This window comes from Bufo gargarizans, chromosome 2, assembly GCF_014858855.1.
Source record: "Bufo gargarizans isolate SCDJY-AF-19 chromosome 2, ASM1485885v1, whole genome shotgun sequence".
NCBI lineage: Eukaryota > Metazoa > Chordata > Amphibia > Anura > Bufonidae > Bufo > Bufo gargarizans.
This window is the reverse complement of record NC_058081.1, coordinates 135,409,020-135,430,431: the sequence shown is the minus strand read 5'-3', so window position 1 is coordinate 135,430,431 and position 21,412 is coordinate 135,409,020.

Here is a 21,412-nt window from a genome sequence, read left to right as displayed (position 1 = left end):
TTATTTTAGCTGTTCTATAGTTTGTTTTAGGCATTCACTGGCTCTCACCCCATCATTAGGGCTCCTTATTTGACGAATGTAAGGGTTTGCTATGAGACTACAAGTCTCTTTTCATCTTCTAAGTAAGCTGTGCTCCCATGTCATTAGAATGGTATTCCCAGCCATTGAGTCTTTTCATGGGAGCTTAACAAAAACTTTCAGGAGTTGAATATTCTCAAACGATAAACCCAGCGTCTTAAGCAAATATGTTCGGTACAAGGAGTTTTGGCAATGTTCTCTGGCGCGGGCGAACCGAGAAGACTGAAAATGTACATTAGTCAAAGAATACATATAACAACATGCATTTACCTTTTTTGTATATACATTTACATTCTTTTTTTTTCTACAATGTAGCTGCTTGTTTCTTCTTCTTCTTCTTCATACGTCTTGAAGGGTAACTGCTAATTAACTGCAACTTCACAAAAACGAAATATGTGAAAATACAAGAGAGCAAAGCAATGTATTTCAACAAAAAAAGAACAGCTTATTCTTTCAAATAAGAGCAATATTTGTGGGTAGCCTGCCTTCTTTACAATGCCGAACAGATCAAACAAGCTGTAGTTGCAACAGCGCCACCTATGGGTTACGAGCTGTCATACAGTTTATTTACTTTTTATTATGAATATGTTATTTTACTTGTATGCAGCTTTATTATATAACATTCAACTATCCATACAGTACATTACTGCACCTGTGGTCTAGGAAATATGCAAAATTGTTCATTTTTCTCTGCAGTGTAATAGCTATGACAGATATACCTAAAAATACAGTCTTGCTGCAATGGCACAGTATTACAAAAATATATATTTATTATATATATATATATATATATATATATATATATATATAAATAAAATTTATGGTATATACATTTATAAATTGAATACCACAATTTATTTGAACAACCACATCGAAAGACTTTTTATCTTACACTGTACAACTTGATCCATCATCACTTATAGGATTACTAATGAAAAGGAGAAAGATGTCATCCTCTCTGTCATAAATATTAGTATATTCTAGGTATACACTGCATTGGCTCAACGGTTACGGTTCACTTACATACCCTCTTCTACATACCTAAATGATTGTAGTACAATGGTCTCCATACTGAGGGATGGTGGGCCATATTGTACCTGTAATTACACATTGCAGCAGGCTTACTTATAGTGTGGTACTTTGCACTGTCTAAGAATACGAATCACAGTCTTAACATTAGACAAATGTACTATTCTGGTGTATGGACCTTTAAAAAATTTTAATATTGTAAATCTGTGCCAGATTTGATTTCTGTCCATACGCCATAAATCTGTTGTGTTCCTGCGCCAAAAAACTGTTTAGTCTAAGTTTACACCACTTATAAGTTGGTGTAGTTAGACTCCAAATATGTACCAAATTTTTATGCATTTTTTGCCACACAGAGGTGCATTTAAGACAGACCCCCTCTCGTGCAAAGTTACACCCCTTTCAAAAAGCCCCTCTTGTCAGAAGAGGCATAAAATGCTTAGAAAAGTGTGTAAAACATGTTGGTAAATGTGATGCATGCACCCAGTTTCTTTTTAGCAAAATGCACCAAAATCTGACCCTCTATGTTCCAGAGTCACCTAAGAAACAGGTTCAGGTATGTGTCTTGTACAGATTCATAAATGCTAACCATAATCTACACAAATGAAGTGAAAGCATTGGTCTCTACCTTTTATAATCTAAGCTATAGGGTGTTTGGACAGTTTTTTTTTGTAAAAAAAGAAAAAAGATCTTAGCTGTACATAAATTTAAAATGATGAATTTTGTCTTCTTTTAATTAATTTGTGTTGTTTGTTTTTGGGTTCTACAGCGTTTTTTTTATTTTTTTATTCTACATGCATTGAGTCTGGCAATTTTTCAGGGATTTTTCCCACAGAATTCTCAATGGGGAAAAAATGTCTGAAAAAAACCACATCAAAAATGTATGACCAAGAAAAGACCACCAAAAAATGCATAAATTTCATGCCTTTTTTTTAAAAGGCCAAAAACCTGTCACGGAAAGCTGATGGGAGCCTTAGACTTTTATGATATGTATTTGTGGGTGCCTATGTTTCATGGCCAGCTCATGACTAATCAGAAATGGATGTATAAGCTCAGAAACATAACTATCAAAATGAATTTTTTTGTACACCAAATTTTTTTTTTTGATAAATATATATTTTTTTTATTATCCACTGCTTTTCAACATAGCCCTTAAAATAATGTTTTATATCTTCTTTTGATATTTGAGCTATAGCTATGGCTTGTCCTTTTGTACACGGTGTGATTTGTGCATATAGCTTTAGTTAAACCTGCTGCATAATCACAATGAATTAAAACAGTTGCGTGATTGCAACCTAAGGGTTTGTTCACACGACCGTGTAAAGCCCTTGCCCGTGCTGGGGACCGCAAATTGGGGATCGCAGACCCATTCACTTGAATGGGTCATCGATCCGTCCGTTCCGCAAAAAGATAGAGCATGTTCTATCTTTTTGCGGTGCGGAGGCACGGAACGGAACCCCAGGAAGCACTCCGTAGTGCTTCCGTAGTGTTCCGTTCCGTGCTTCCGTTCAGCATCTCCGGATTTGCGGACCCATTGAAGTGAATGGTGCGGAATGCACATGGAACGGTGCCTATGTATTGCGGATCCGCAAATGCGGGCTGCAATACGGCAACGGGTGTGAATGAGCCCTAAAGAATAGAATTTAATACTCAGCTCTGCCGCATCTGCATTTAACATCCATCCATAGTTAGATGTCTCCCAAGCTCAACCTGCTATTTATTTTAATACAACACCATAATATATGTTTGCAATATAAAAAAAAGCCTACAAATCATACGCATATAAGAACCACCCAGATCTAGGGTCTATACAAAATACAACATCCATTATAAATAACTAATACTATAACATTGATCTACAGTTCATGGTTGCTCCAGAATTAATGCGTAAAAATGTCTATATTTTAGACATATACCTACATTGCTGCCTCCAACACCCTTTATATATTAATAAATGTCCAGATCTCATTCATATACATGTACCTCATATACATGCTAGTAATGTATAATACATGTCTAGATACATATCTCTCATACCCAGCCGTGTAATAAGCCATAATAGGAGTCTAGAACAGACCAGTATTCGTTTATAATTGATACCTACAGAATACACACGTATTAGTAATGGATGAGAAAGCAATGAATAAACTGGAGGAGCTGTAGATTTTATTCTGGCATCCCTCTATCATCAGATGTGTTCCCTGGTCAGTCATTTACAAGGCTGGCATCAATATGCATACTTCCATGGGCTTGATTGAATGGACTTCATTAAAACTGCAGGCCCCAACTCTTCTTTGAAATAATCAAAAGGGCCTTGCTTAGAAAGGAAATTCTGCGGATAAATACAGAAAAGACGAAGAGAGAGTGCAAACAACAAGCTGGCAGGACGGAGTAACAGTCATGAGAACTCTGCTTCCATTTCAATGGCTGTCCTACTTTGAGGAATAAGGACTGTTACAACATTGTATGCTTTATAGAAAAAAAAAAACCACATACACAAAAAAAACGTGCTTAACAACACAAATATATGTTTTGAAATTTACGCTTCAGCAATGATTCTTTTACATGTTAATCCCTAAATGCATTGTTTGCAAGGATTCATTTATCAAAGACACAGTGTTCGATAGGCAAATGAGGAGTACGACCATTGACCGTTTTCTTGTTGTGTGTTTTTTGTGTATTCAGCTAGGGAACATATTGTCGGATTTGGAGCCCTATAATGGTCCCTTTGAATCTCAGACTTAATCCATCTCTTTACTGTTTCATTTTTTTCATTTGCAAGTTTAGAGCAATCGATTGGATTACGGTAATGGGTTTTTGTCATCAAATTGGTTTAGAATGTTAAGACCAAAAGAACTTAGAAAATGACAACACACTGACAAATAGTTACACAATTTATTGCACATTTATTCCACTTCCGAACTGATGAATTAAGGGACTACCGGTACTTTTTTTTTTTTAATGTATACTATGGCCTAGGTATCTCAAAGTTAAACTCAATAGGGTGATCTACATTTGGTACAGCAGAGCCCTGGGATTTTATGTTCATGTTATAGACAGTTAAATGTGGGACATTCTTAACTCTAATAAACCAAGTGCATTTACTATTAGGCATTGCTAACCTGAATTAAAACGTCTTTGTTTTAAAAATCAATGTCTCTGTTGTGCCAAATTAGTACTTCCATTCATTGATGGCATTCCCGCTACCCTTGGTGCATGAAAGATCCCTTCCTTCAGCTGCCCAACCACTCCCCATTAATGGTCCGCTACCCTTGGTGCATGAAAGATCCCTTCCTTCAGCTGCCCAAACACCTCCCTATAATGGTCCGCTACCCTTGGTGCATGAAAGATCCCTTCCTTCAGCTGCCCAACCACTCCCCATTAATGGTGATTGACAGGGCTCAGCATAACATATTCCATCAGCGCATGTGCAGTAGAGCCAGGAGTCTCTGTCAAAACGAAGACAAATCTACTGCGCATGCGCCGACATGTAACTGCGTGGCACTTGCATGAGAAGACAGGACCAGGCAAGATAATGTACCTAATGCCTGGCCCTGTCAACCAACATTCAGAGGGAGTGGCTGGGAGGCTAAAGGAAGTGTAGTGGGAACCAAGTGTGGTGGGAAAACCGGTGGTGCACGGAACGGCATATTTTTTAAAAGTGTTATTGCGGCACAATGGAGGCATAACATTTTAAAATAAAGAAATGGTTAAATTCAGGTGAGCAAAGCCTATTTTCCCATGCACTTAGATTATTAGAGTTGCTGCTGATTATAGCCCCCCCTTTAGGATCATTTTCAGATGGTTATAATATAAACACATGTTAAAGTCATAACACAGAGCCACACAAAATCCAGGTATAATGCTGGTGATACAGACACTAAAATGTGGCTGCATAAAGCTGTGCTAACTGGGGTTTTAGATATAAATGCAGGTATGCATTCCCCTAAAGGGGCTATGCCACGATTGGTGTAAAAAAGGAAAATCAGACCTCATATAGTACAGGATAACCCCTTTCTAACAAAGCTAGAACCAGCCCTGTACCTCACATGGGTCCAGAGATCTCCAGATTCATTGTTCTGCTCAGGGTGTGTGTCCTGTCTGTGGCAGCTTTCTCTTTCTTTAAACCACACATTCATGCTCTCTCACGTCGGGCCGCCCGCAGGGCTATTGTCTCGCACTCATATGATCTTATGAGTGCGGGATAGTAGCCCCGCGGGCTGCCCGACGTGCACAGCACCATTGTAATCTATGATGCTGTGTGCTCCCATGAGCACAATCAATGGGGCTCCGGGACATATGGCTCGCTCACGGACCGTATATCTCGGAGGGCATACGGTCGTGTGCAAGGATCCTAACTGCCACAGCTTCTAGCAGAACATATGGCTGGTGGCAGTTAAAGATTTAAACTGAGCATGTTCGACCAGCATAGTGAGACGGACAAAAAAAATAAGGAAAAGAACAAACAGCAGATGGCGCTATACAGATACATTTTATTGAATAGCTAAGTGGTTATGCTAAATTTTTAGCTACATACAATTACAAAAGTATTCAGATACAGGTGCTGGTTTGTAAAATGTACAATATGTTTCATGACACAACCCCTTTAAGGCGCATTTCCAGTATGTGTAGGTGAGGGTGAAGCTGGTCATACAGTGCTATAGCGGCAGCAGGATTACTCTAGGTCAGTGATGGCGAACCTATGGCACGAGTGCCAGAGGCGGCACTCAGAGCTCTCTCTGTGGGCACCCGCACCCTGGAAAAAGTCTATGGTGTACCAATATACTCTGGACTTTACCAGCCCTTCATCAGCGCTGGGCGCACTATGAACAGCACAGGCAGCGCACTGAATGTAGACAGGCTATTATAGGTAAATGATAAAGTACATGGAAGATATACTATACTGGACTGTAGTATTCAGGGTAAATTGGCGTGTTTGCACTTTGCGATAAATAAGTGGGTTTTGGGCTGCAGTTTGGGCACCCGGTCTCTAAAAGGTTCGCCATCACTGCTCTAGGTTGTAGGCTTGTCTGAAGAGGTGGGTATTTAGGTTTCTTTTGAAGGTCTCCATGGTAGTTGAACATATGATATGTTGGGGAAGAGAGTTCCAGAGTTTGGTGATACACAGGTGAAATCTTGGGGACAGTTGTGGGAAGAGGAGAAAAGAGGAGAGTAGAGATGGAGGTCTTGTGAGGATCGGAGATGACATGTGGGAAGGTACCAGGATCACAAAAAGGGGATAGGTTGTGAACAGCTTTGTATGTGATACTAGTGGGTTGTACTGGGTTCTCTGGATAATGGGGAGCCAGTGAAGGAATTGACAAGGCAGAAGAGACAGAGGACTATTACGGGAGAGGTGGATTAGTCAGGCAGCAGAGTGCTAGATGGGAGGCCATAGGGGAAGATGATGCAGTGGTTAGGCAGGAGATAATGAGAGCATGTACTAGCATTTTTTCAGACTCTTGATGGAGGAATGTGTGGATCTGAGAGATATTATTGAGTTAGAGGTGGCAGGAGGTGGAAAGGGCATGGATGTGTGGTTTAAAGGAAAGAGCAGAATCACAGGTTACCCCAAGGTAGCACACTTGTGAGATTGAGGAAAGTGTGCAGCCATTGACTGTGATAGATAGGTCTGTTGGGGGGATGGGGAGGGGGGCTAAGTGAGATAATGAAAAGATAAATGGATTTATCTCAATATACATATCTAAGTGACTTTTTGTTGGACAAGGATAGTTTAGGGCAGGCATATGTAGACAAAGCATAAGGCTGGTTATATACATTTTTAAGCCAGGCCTGATTTGGTAGTCTAATTTGAGTCAAGAGAGAATCAGGATAGAATTCTACTATGGGAAAGAGGGCTAATGGTGTTCACTGCGCCCAACCTTTTGGTGTGATAGAGAATACCTCACTGGCAGTGCGTTTGTTGTTAAATGTAAGGTATCAATAGTAAACTAATGTATGGACAACACATTTAATAGTGGAGCTGTAGAATCTGCAACATACTGTGATTTGCTACAGTTTTAAATATGTTGGGATTGTCGGACTGTGGTCGAATAAAATGGAATAATGTAAATATGCCATACTAGCTGTAGGCCATTTTTTTAAATGTATTTTGATGTCATTTTTTATGAGCCCCCGGTGTCTTACTGGTTTTAAATGTAGGTGAAACATCTGTTGTCTGATTATGGGTGTCTACAGTTCAGAAGAGCCTAGTCACACTCAGTATTTTAGTGTTGTGTTTTTCGCTACAGATTGAGATCCTCTATGCAGATATTGTTTTGGTATGACCAAACTGGGGTGCCAAGTCTAAGGAATCTCATTGTTCTTCCCCCCCAAACCCCTGCAAGGATGTATGCACTTTCTTGGCTGGATTCCCATGTCGTGTTCCCAGAATAGTCATTGATTGTTGTCGGGAGCGTTGTAGCGAAGAACTTGCTGCAAATTCAGGAACATAGCCAGGGATTGTCAACAGGATAGCAGTCAGGATGCAATAAGCCAGAGCATGAGACAGATCTATTGTCAGTGGATAGGCCAGGATTCAATATCAGGTGTAGAACCACAGGAGCCAGGTAACCAAACGACATTGGAGGAGCTTTTTCAGGGAACATGTCCAAGGTCCAAGATCAGGGTTACTGTAGGATCACAATCAGGAACATAGTCAATAGCATTGAGCGAATCGAGGTTAGCAAAGTGGGCTTTGATCCAAATTTAGGGAAAAAATTTGAATTTCCTCAAGTGTCGTGGTAACGAATCTATTTTTCCTGAAATGGCGGTTAAAAACCCCCAAAACGTATCCACCTTATCCATTTGTGCTCAAATCAAATTTATTTGTGAAATTTGGTGAAGCAACCAAATCCGATTTTTCATAACTTCTCTCATCTCTAATAGTCAATACAAAAACAGGGAGTTGCCTGCCAAATGCTGGAGTTGCCTGCCTTTAAATAGGCAGCCAGGGCAGATATTATCCATGTTTGCTGGTTGTCCTGGAAAACTGCGCTGCTGAAGGTACAGAAGAGGAGAGCTGCAGGTAGATCCAGTAGGGTCACAGCTGATGAATAGTGATGAGCGGCAGGGGCAATATTCGAATTTGCGATATTTCGCGAATATTTAGGTGAATATTCATCATAAATTTGCGAATTCGACATGATTTGCTTGATTGCGAAAATAAGCAATGTAATATGAACATATTGCGCGCGCAATACAGGCGTGGATTACTTTTGCTAAATTTTTCAAGATTCTAGAATTTTCCTGAGACTGGAGAAAATGGTTGGCACAGCAGAACATTACAATAGCTTTATATGCAGAGAGTGGTCCAATATATTCGTGATTGCGCAAATCGGCATATAATGATGCGCATATTTTGGCGCAATACGTGCAACTTCATATTTTAGCAGGTCTGAGTAGATATTACTGATTGGTGCACTAAGTATTGTTGTAACATCCCAGCACTATGTCTGTAGCATGTATCTATGGGCAGCAGAACCTATCAGCTACACTATATCAGGATCTAACCTACACTGACTATCTGTATTATATATATATAAACTAACTAACTAACTAACTAACTAACTATCTATCTATCTAATATAATTAAACAGTAAAGCACAGAGCACAGTAATGACACTGCTGTCTCTCTCAGAACTCCATAAAACTACAGAAAATGGCTGCTGGGGAGGTTCTTATATAGTATGGGGTAGGCAACTTTCCTATTGGTTGCTAGGGATGTTGCTAAGCTCAGACAAAGACATTGCAGCCTTCTCATTGGCCCACAAGCAAGAAGCAGGGAGGGATCATGGGTTCAGATTTAAAAACAATCTAGAATATTTGTGAATATGAATATATAGCACTATATTCTAAATCTTCGCGAATTCTCTAAGTGGCGATATTCGCAATTAAAATTTGCGATTTGAATATTCACGCCCAACACTACTGATGAACAGATGAGGAGTCGAAAGAACACACAATGGAACCGTGTAAGGTGACTAACAATTAATTTTGTATGCAAGTGAGCCTTGTTTCAAATTTGTATTCCTTATCATGGGAAGAATAGTCTGCAGTGGGCAGTGATAGGGAGTGTCTATGTAACTAGCTGGTGGGAGGAGCTATAAACTAACTGGATGTTAGGGGCAGTGATAGGTAGTGTCTATGTAACTAGCTGGGTGAGAGGAGCTATAAACTAGCTGGGCGTTATTAGGGGCAGTGATAGGGGATTGTCTATGTAACTAGTGGCATGGGAGGAGCTATACATTAGCTGTGTGTTAGGGGCAGTGATAGGGGAGTGTCTATGTTACTAGGTGGTGGGAGGAGCTATAAACTAGCTGGGCGTTGTTAGAGGCAATGACAGGGGAGTGCCTATGTAACTAGCTGGGTGTGAGGAGCTATAAACTAGCTGAAAGGAGTAGCTATAAACTATGATCCAAAGCTTGATTCGCTGAACACTAGTGGGTCAGGCCAACTCTTATCCATTTATCTTAACCTATCTTTCGTTAGTGATACTATCCTCCTTAAAACAAGTTCCCCGTGGCTGTGCTTACATGAATGTTATCATTTTGCTATTCTTTTAGTAAAAGTATTCTTAAGAGTTTAAAGAAAATCAGACAAACTCAGTTGAGTGTATTAAAAAGTAGCATGGTGCATTAAATTGCCAATATATGAATGCTTTAAGCAACATCTACACTTTACTCTCATAAGTAGCTAAACTCTGATATTTAATGGTTTTATAAGGTGGTCTATTTGTATGGTTTATAACCTACCCATCTAGCTATTTATGTTGCATCAGCCCTGTTTCACAAAGCACTCATCCAATATTGTGAAGGCTTCTTCTAAATTAAATGAGATATGGACTTAACATCAATAATAGTATCAAATTGCAGCCTGGTGGCATGAACTGTTGTTGTAAAGCACTCCAACTCTTTTCTAAGGAACTATTAAACCAGTATTCTGTTATCGTTATATCAAGATACAGTACATATCCTTGCCACTGATTGGTCTATGAAATATCAAAGCTTGGGCCTACAGTTTACCTACAGCACACAAACTTTCCAACATCAATTACTTGACTCAAACTTAGACCTTAATAGAGCATATCACATTTCCTTTAAAGAGCAAAGACTATGTTAAATTGCATGTGTACAGACTAAATCACGTTATTATATGCCCCATGAAGGAAAAAGCCTATATTAAAGGGTGTGTAATCGGTAAAGACTATAGGATATGTCTTGTTAAAGATAAAGACTATATTACATGCCCTATTAAAAGTTAAAGACTATATTACACCCCCACGGCCTTTGAACGCCTATGTCGATTGGGTGCCACGACAAGGGGACTAAAGGGCCCTGTACACTGACATCGATCCTATGAACATTCGTTAGCCATATTCTGGCGGTGTAAATGCACTGTCAATTACCCAATGAACGAGCAAGACGGGTAATTGGATCGTTAGTGCAGGACAAAAATCCTTGTTTCCCGACAGCAGACCGTGCGATCAGTATGCAACAGTATGCGGAAGAGCGGTGGCATTAGCGATCACTGCTCCCCATACTCTGGAGTAACTGGAGGAGATCACTTCATGTAAATACACTGGTCTCCTCCTTTAACGATCAGCAGATTGCTGGGAAGTAAGTGTTCTTTCCAGACAATTTGCTTGTACATCATCCTGTTATCGGGGGGATCTGTGGATGACACTGTTATGGGGGATCTGTGGATGACACTGTTATGGGGGATCTGTGGATCTGTGGATGACACTGTTATGGGGGGATCTGTGGATGACACATATATATCATAAGAAGCTATATATGTGTCATCCACAGATCCCCCCATAGCAGTGTCATCAACAGATCCCCCCATAGCAGTGTCATCCACAGATCCCCCCTATAACAGTGTCATCCACAGATCCCCCCGATAACAGTGTCATCCACAGATCCCCCCGATAACAGTGTCATCCACAGATCCCCCCATAACAGTGACATCCACAGATGCCCCCATAACAGTGCAATCCACAGTTCTCCCATAACAGTGCCATCCACAGATCCCCCATAACAGTGTCATCCACAGATCCCCCATAACAGTGCCATCCACAGATCCCCCATAACAGTGTCATCCATATATCCCCCATAATAGTGTCATCCACAGACCACCATTAGCACACCTTTTGGTTGAAAATAATTTTTTTCTTATTGTCCTCCTCAAAAACCTAGGTGCGTCTTATGGGCAGGTGCATCTTATAGGGTGGAAAATACGGTATGTAGAGTGCGGTGCCTCTTCATAACTCCGGCGGGTCCACCACCAGCTATAGGGGAGATTAAGACAGGCATCTAAAACACCTTAATAAATTTGCCTCTGTGTGTTTTTGATCTTTTTTGGCTTCTGTGTTCAATATTGCTTAGCCCTTCGTATTCAATGAATACCACATATAGGGGAAGATTATTTATCTCCCTTGTGCCAGAAAAGTGGATTTAAAAAGTCAAAAGCTGTGTGCCTGAGCAGAAACAAATTGATACATTTTGTACATGATCCGGCAGACCAGGGGATATCAAGACCAGTGCAGAAAGCACAGAGCTTTGTAAAAATGACCAGTGCATCAGTCTGGTATTTTATCATGCCAACCGCAACCAGGATAATAATACGGAATCTCGTATGTAGACGTCTAATATTGTGTTCAACATTCATTGCACTCAATATATGTCTCTTCATTGCTCTCTAGAGCACAGAAGGAGGTGGTTGAGCCATTTTCTGCATCTGTTCCTGTCATGCTCTATCCATTCTGACCTTGGTAAATTAGTACATATGGGGATATACAGTGCTATACAGTAAGCTAGTATTAACAGGGCCAGCCTTCCTAAAATATCTACTTAACATTGTGTTTGCATCTGTCTTTTTACACTATGAATTGTGACATTTTACCATATTCTATGTCTGTGATCAGAGACAATAAATACATTATCTAAATGTGATTGGATTGTCATTAATATCCAACCATGATGAAGCGATGGCTAAATAAAATAATACTAATAACGCTACCTATATAATTGTTGACTTTGCGTTAGCCTATTTGTCTACTGAATTATTTCTTCTGCTATGCAAACACATCTATGAGAGAGAAAATTAAACAATGGCTAAGTGAATAAAAGGTTTACTAAACAGTGGTGTAAGACATATATAGAAAATACATATAAGATACAGATCACATACTGCATAAACTACAGGAACGAACACTTAAATTGCAATCAATGGTTTAGCTCCTGCTGCCACCAGTGTCCAAAAATGGAGAATACAAGATATGAGTAGTTCTCACACTGATGTTATATTGATGACTTATCCTGAGGATAGGTAATCAATTTAAAAAAGCAGACAACCCCTTTAACTGGAAGCGATATCAGCCAAATAATTGTGCATCAAGAACTTCATCACCAAGCACAATATCAAGCTTCACCTGGAGTGGTGTAAAGAGCACCACTGTAGAACTTCGAAACAGTATAAACTTGTTCTGTGGAGTGCTGAATCGCATTTCAGTATCTGGCAGTCTATTGGGCTTGGAGGATGACTGGAGAATGTTGCCTTCTAGAATGCAATGTGCCTTCTGTGAAATTTGGTTAAGGAGTAATCATTTATGGGTCTGATCTCCAGTGTTTGGGCTTGGTCCCTTATTTCCAGTGCAGAATAATGTGAATACTACACATACAGCCATGCAAACACAATGTTTAACAAGACCAAATCATGGGACTAAATCAGATGATATCAATAGCATACACCCGCCGGAGGAAGCTATATGTGAAACATACATTGTGGTGGAGCTGCTGTGTAGTGAGAATGTATTATTATGTTTCTGGATGCTCACACTCTGCAAGCCTTGCTATTCATGTCATTTGATTTAGCTTCATGATTTAGTCTTATTAGATACTGTGCATTATTTGTGCCTCTAGTACATCTAGGGCTAATTACATTGTTGCAGTTTTTTTGGTATTACACACTTCCCTTCCATGTATGCAGCATCTTTTTGTGAGTGTCTACTACCTTTTTAGGAGTATATGTATGCCTTTGACATAATAAATCTAGATGTTGCTGGTGCTGTGTTGCTGTGCAAAATTAGAGAAGGGACTCACTCAAAAGAGGCCACCTTGACGTGGTGAGCGGGCCTATGTATTTTGATCAAAATTTATACTAAGTGCCTTGTGTATAGTTTATAAATGAAACTGAGAACCATTAGTTCAATGCATAGCATTTGGATGTGTGATCTATATATTTGTCTCCATAGTTTGGTCATTTCATCTGTCAAATACAGGGTACAGACTCTCCTCACCTTCTATCAGTCTGTGATAACAATGCAAAATTATTAGTAATTAATGAGAAAATACTAGACATTGATCACCTTCTTGCCACGTGCTGCATAGAAGAATAAGATCATTTATTGTAGATTTTCAGTGGCACAAAGGGAATTCATTACCACATCTATTCCCTTAACAATTAGCTCTCCATCAACTCCTACACTTGCTGTTACAGTATGTCAAGGATGCAGACATGTTCAATGGAAGGGGTGAGTGGGAGGATCCAACTTGATGTCATGTGCCACAGTGGGCAAGTATCATGTCGTTTCTAAAAAGTGAGTGGAAGCGAGGGTATGGAGTGTTTCGCAACCATCTTGTGCGGCGGCACAAACAATACTGATCGGTAGGCGAGATCTAGAACCCAATGATATCTTTACGTTCTTCTGTCCTCCAGTGACTGTAAAGACAGTAAGACATTGTTAACTGTATCAGGGATAGACGATGAGGAGAAAAGACTGCTTTACAGCTTTGTAAAAATAACCAGTGCATCAGTCTGATATTTTATCACGCCAACCGCAACCAAGATAATAACACGGAATCTTGTATATAATAATATTGTGTTCAACATTCATTGCACTCTATATATGTCTCTTCATTGCCCTCTAGAGCACAGAAGGAGGTGGTTGAGCCATTTTCTGCATCTGTTTCTGTAATGCTCTATCCATTCTGACCTTGGTAAATTAGTACATACGGGGATATACAGTGCTATACAGTAAGCTAGTATTAACAGGGCCAGCCGTCCTAAAATATCTACTTAACATTGTGTTTGCAACATTTTACCATATTCTATGTCTGTGATCAGAGACAATAAATACATTATCTAAATGTGATTGAATTGTCATAAATATCCAACCATGATGATGTGATGCCTAAACAATATAATACTAATAACGCTACCTATATAATTGTTGACTTTGCGTTAGCCTATTAGTCTACTGAATTATTTCTTCTGCTAGACAAACACATCTATGAGGGTCTACACTGAAAAATAAAAGATGGCTGGGATCAGTCAGATACTCGCACCCGGCAGGTAATGAGTAGTTACACCACACTGCCTGCATTTACTGTGACATTTTTTAAATGCAGAATGTCTTTAAAAGGCAGAGGACCAACAGAGGGTTAAGCTTGGTGTGTAAGCAGCTGCATTTCTGAATAATTATTCTATAGAATGCATAATTAATAGTATCAATGTGCCAGATCAGGCAGAAGAAGATGGGAGAACAATGTGGTTAGACTGGAAAAATATCATTTTTTTGCTTGAAAGCAAGGAGGGAATGCAAAATTCAGGCAGAGTGAATATAAAGGAAGGAAATACAGTTCTTGTATGGAATAAAGCTATATATTCACTGATATTACCAGCCTGGGATATGAGTATCACAATTAGAACAATGAAAAGATTATTATATTATAAATATAATGGCATGAAAAAGGTACAATTCAATTGTGTAGTAAGTGATGAAAGGGGCCAGATTGTTAGCTGCTAGTCCTCCCAGTATGGCATTTGGTCGAATTTATTATCCGACAGAATAAAAAGCTATTGTATGCTTTTATTCTGGGCCTGAAAATGTAAATCGCATAATGAAGAAAATACATTGGGGGAGATTTATCATCTCCCTGCACCAGTTTTCTGGCAGAAAAAAGTCACAAACACCATTGCAAGTGTTTTTGCTTTCTGAAAATGGGATGTTATGAAGGGTGAAGAGCTTGGCCCAGCGGGCCCCACACATTTATCTTCGTTTGCGTCAGCTTTCTGGCCCAACTGAAGGCAGAAATCTACAGCAGCTCAGAGCTGTCTAGGCGCATGCACTGTCAGAGTATCAAAGACCGGCATAACATGCAGGTCTTTGATAAATCTCCCCCAACGTCTATGGGAAAGGATAAACTGATTTATAAAAGAATGATGTTACACTTCATTCTTGTGAGATAAAAATTGATAGACAAGCTGGTCCTTGAATTTTGAAGTCTCTAGGGAAGTGTTTCCTGTCCAACGTTTATTGGAATCCTGGTGCTGCTGGGAACCTGATCAGGGGTTCTTGGAAGTCAGAAGCAACAAAAATTGTTCCTTTACAGTAAGAAGGCCAAAATTATAAGAAATGATATCATCATTTGATAGAATATACAAGTAAAAAAACATATTTGGCAAATGATGGGCTATTAGACTCCACTAAATATGTATACCTACAATAGCACACTATAAATACAGTGTGGCCCAGATTTACTAATCTAAAACATGGTGTAAGCTTAGACAGGTTGTCTAGACCTGGACCAGATCTATCACGGGGGCTCAGGCTGGATTATAAATCTGGTGCAGGGATAGACACTTTTTTTTGTACCAACTATTGGCCCAGATTTACTTTTTTTTGTACCACATCACATAAATCACTAAGACGGCACTCCTGCAAGTGATTACCGAAGATCCCTGGACTCCTGGAAGCTATACCACTGCCTGCAACCTAACGCACAACACGTGGGACGCTGCGATAGTTGCAGCACAATCAGCATAACTCTACAGAACCGTGAGTAAAATCCAGTGCCGAGTTAGTGCAGAGAGAGGTACTTGATACACCGATGATTTAAGTAACAGAAACACAAGTGACTATATCAAAAGATTCTGTTTATACTGAACTTTTTTCCTTAAACTCCCGCGGACTGTGACAAAACAGTTTGGCGATTAAAATCGCTGGATGAACAATGGTATATGGCTACACAGAGCTGTAAGAAGTAGCAGTTAAATTGAAGATAGTTCTAGGATTTTATTCAGCTAGGATCTTATATGTGATTTTTTTTTTTTGATTTATTTTACTTACATTTTATTGGTTTTATAAGTATTAAGTGTCATATAGCATGCAATTATATGTTTAATAACGATTTTATGTGTTATCATACACGTTTTCGGTCTAAATAAAACATTATCTATATAAACCTCCCATGTGTAGATGAATGTAGGTGTGCCCTATTGGTTGGCTTACTCTTTGACATTTTGGTGCATCTTAGGCCCCACCCTCGTTCTGTGAAGCTCTACACACTCTACACACATAATACACACATAATACCAGCACCTGTAGCAATACATTTAGCCTCATTTCTTATATGGCCCAATATAGTAAGCCTTGATGAAATTGTTAAAAAAAAATCACGGCAAACTGCAAAAAACATAACAATGCAAGATTATATGCAGCCCCACTACGCATACAGTACACAGAAAAACATGTACCATAAGTATAGTTTTAGATCTACGAACATAATAGTAACCCTGAAATCCAGCCATGTATTATCAGAGTAACAGTTATAGAAATACAGAAAATGCTATTTTGAATATCAGTAAACAGAATAAAACGTTATTCACTTATCAAATCAACATTTAAGTAAAATATGTGAGCACACAGTAAAGAGTTACTTTTCCTCAATTATGAATCCAGAATCTTTATGTGATTATACAATGTGTGTATTATAGACGTACAGAAAGTGGGGAGCATCACAGGACTAGCGCCACCTACAGAACAAACGTATCATTTGTGACAGCAAAGGCCTATGAAATGAAGGCTGCAGGCACATGGCAAGAGGGTGACTGGGCACATGCACACAGCAATGCCATGCCCAACTCAATAGGCAATCTTCATTGCCATCAAACACAGACTCATCTTGTGAATGATGAATCTCTCTGGCCCTGCGCCCGTCCCTGTGGAAACCCAACTCCCCTGGCCCTAAGGACCTGTACACAAAGCCATATGTAGATGTCTGCTCACCAACTGCTGCCATCCTTCACTCTTCCTCTGCTGGGGTGGTTTTGTGTAATTAAACTCAACATCACTTTCTATTTTCTGCATGACCGAATATTCCTTCCTTTATTGAAATTATTTATTTAGATATGGTATTGCTATGTATATGTAGCGGTGTCACTGAAGTGGCACATACTGTACCCTGCAACATACAGATAAAAGGGAGTTATAAGAGGAAAGGTTAGAAAAGAAAGAAAGAGAGAGAGAAAAAGAAAGAAAGAAAGAAAGAAAGACGTATGGAAGGAAATAAAAAAGGAAGGAAGGAGACATTTGCAGAAAATGATGAGAAAAAGAGACCATCATTGGTTGAAAATTGGACAGTGTCATTAGCACATGGGACATTCATATAACTGCATGTGCCTGTGTGTATACTGTACCTATATATATATGAAATACGACACAGCGCACACACAGATCTGCTAAAATCGGACTACTGGCGCAACACTCAGTCATAAAGATAAATATTATTACATAAGGTGGTGCAAGAGAGCTGACTGTATAACATATAGTGTATGTAGGAATAATGAGTTGGTCTTCCTCTCCCTACTTATGCATCCGTTTATAAGAGTTGCATGTAGATTGCATACATGTATATGGCACAGCACTCCTTAAGGACTTGGCTGCGTGAATATTTTATATCTTTTGGGATTAAAGCCCGGTGAGGTGTTTGCTTTTTATGCAAATACCTTTTATTTATGCTACCACAGAGTAGACAATTAATAATCCTTTACTATGGCCAAAAAGGGTTTAATCTCGCAACCAATTTCTGTCTCTAGCTATCTATCTATCTATCATCACCTATAAATGCATATATAATAAGAACTTACTGAGTATATTGTTTATTCAATGACATTAATGTTCCTCTATGGTTAACAATTCATATATAAACCATCAGGAAATTAAGGAGAACAATGCCCAAATCTGAATATTAGTGTGTAATTGTCATGCATACATATTCTCATTTTCATAAAGGACACTGTCACTGCGAAGAAAATAAATAGTGTAAGAGCACAGGTACCCTAGTGTCAAACCCAAGCTCCCAATAAAAAGTGCACACCATGTATAAAGCTCACCAGACGGAGTTGTGCAAATGCAAGGGTCTGATGATATTAGCCAATCCAGGGCCAACAAAAAATGCATCTTCAGTATTAAGCACACTCAGTATTAAGAGGGACAACATTCTAATATTAACCTACGTACTACCCACATACTACCCTTAAAGCATGTACACCTTTACAAGTAACCACAAACAGATATCAAAGTGATCATAATATAGCTAACTTTTATTACCTGCACAACGGTGCATTAATCGTGCCAAATGTATTAGCAAACTGAACACTGTGATATGGATTGGGTATGGTCATTCTAGAAAATATAAATACGTACAGCTAGTATCAATCAGACATATATCATGGCAATATTATACCTTGTACAGTTGCAAGAAAAAGTATGTGAACCCTTTGGAATGATATGGGTTTCTGCACAAATTGGTCATAAAATGTGATCTGATCTTCATCTAAATCACAACAATATACAATCACAGTCTGCTTAAACTAATAACACACAAAGAATTAAATGTTACCATGTTTTTATTGAACACACCATGTAAACATTCACAGTGCAGGTGGAAAAGTATGTAAACCCTTGGATTTAATAACTGTTTGAACCTCTTTTGGCAGCAACACCCATCTTCTGTTGAGCTTCAGCTGGTGGACAGATGGCCTTAAGTTCTCCTGCAAAATGTCTTGATAAACTTGGGAATTAATTTCTCCTTTGATGATAGCAATCTGTCCAGGCCCTGACGCAGCAAAGCAGCCCCAAACCATGATGCCCCCACCACCATACTTCACAGTTGGGATGAGGTTTTGATGTTGGTGTGCTGTGCCTCTTTCGCCACACATAGTGTTGTGTGTTTCTTCCAAACAACTCAACTTTGGTTTCATCTGTCCACAGAATATTTTGCCAGTACTGCTGTGGAACATCCAGGTGCTCTTGTGCAAACTGTAACTGTGCAGCAATGATTTTTTGGGACAGCAGTGGCTTCCTCTGTGGTATCCTCCCATGAAATCCATTCTTGTTTAGTGTTTTACGTATCGTAGATTCGCTAATTGGGATGTTAGCATATGCCAGAGACTTTTGTAAGTCTTTAGCTGACACTCTAGGATTTTTCTTCACCTCATTGAGCAGTCTGCACTGTGCTCTTGTAGTCATCTTTACAGGACGGCCACTCGTAGGGAAAGTAGCAGCAGTGCTGAACTTTCTCCATTTATAGACAATTTGTCTTACCGTAGACTGATGAACAACAAGGCTTTTGGAGATACTTTTACAACCCTTTCCAGCTTTATGCAAGTCAACAATTCTTAATCGTAGGTCTTCTGAGAGCTCTTTTGTGCGAGGCATCATTCACATCAGGCAATGCTTCTTGTTAAAGGCAAACCCAGAACTGGTGTGTGTTTTTTATAGGGCAGGGCAGCTGTAACCAACACCTCCAATCTCATCTCATTGATTGGACTCCAGTTGGCTGACACCTCACTCGAATTAGCTCTTGGAGATGTCATTAGTCTAGGGGTTCACATATTATTTCCACCTGCAATTTGAATGTTTACATGGTGTGTTCATTAAAAACATGGTAACATTTAATTATTTGTGTTATTTGTTTGTGTATTAGGTTAAGCAGACTGTGATTGTCTATTGTTGTGACTTAGATGAAGATCAGATCACATTTTATGACAAATTTGTGCAGAAATCCATATCATTCCAAAGGGTTCACATACTTTTTCTTGCAACTGCATATGCATCTAAATGCCAAACTGAGTGCTCACAGTTATCAGTTCACTGTCTAGCCCCCCAACATGTGTTTCGCACCCTGCTTCATCAGGGGGTGCTGAATCGGTGTTATAGGCAGGTTTTTCTCCTTTTTTGTGCATGTACTGGATCAGGGATAGATTGGGAACTCATATGACCCTGGAAAAAACATAAAAGTGACTCCATGTTGTAGGCCAAACTAGCAGAAGGTGTGGCCAAGCCAACTAGGTGTTTTTTTTTTGCAGGGCAATCTGAAGTTTTTATTGATACCATTTTGGAATATGCCTTTTTAATCATTTTTTTATTTAAAAAAATGTAGAATCCACAGTTTTTTTTTCCATTATGGAGTTCACCATACGGTATAAATATGTTGATAGTTCAATACTATGGGCATTTTTGTGTGCAACAATGACAAAGGTCTTTTATTTTGATTGTTTATTTTTGTTATTAATATGGCTTTTTTTATAGTTGTAAAAACTTTTTCTCATTTATTTTCACTCTAAAGTCACTCTAAGGGACTTTAACATCCAAATTCCTGGTAAAGTACATTGCCAATCCGCCTCTGCTCTGGATTTCTGCCAAGTTCCCTTAGGAACCAGATGCACAGTGGATATCCACTGAATGGATAGGGAAGTGCATCCCACACATGTGCATGCCACAGCATTAAAGGCTACACTATCTTTGAAGGGGGAACACATGCCACAGTGGACCTTACAATAAAATATATCATAAAACAGGTATATGATTACATGATGTTGCAATAATTATATTAAAGTGATTATTGTAGATGTGTTGGCCCGAAAGCAGCAGAATCTTGTTCTGGTCAAAAATATGCATTATACAACTTTTGCATGCCATAAAACTGGTGTACAGCCTTAGTAAAGGATTAGAAGATTCATGTGTTAATGTAAATACACATATATCATAAATTAATTTGCTTCTATCACCCATATAGCCACACCATTAAATGTGTATTACATGTATTAGAAGTATATATGAATAATACCCCTGGAAAAGTGCTAATCATAACGCTACAATTCACAATATATGTTATTTAACACATCTTATAGTGACCAAAACTACTTCCTACACGCCAAAAACTGTGATGTAAGAAAAAAGCATTAGTCCCCATGTGAACGTAACCTCATGGTGTGTTAGGGTACGACCACACAACACGGCCATGAGCTGGCTGACTCCGGTCAAGAACTGCATGGGAAATTAGGGTGAAGTTGCCTTTTATTTAAATAATCAAGATTACACTGTATAGCTGTAAATGGCCGCGTGGCACCTTCAATATGGCGCGGCCATTAACAATGAAGACTGGCTATACAATCTTAATTAGTTAAATAAACGGCAACTGCGGCCTAATTGGCCATGCGGTTCTTGATCACAGCTGGCCGC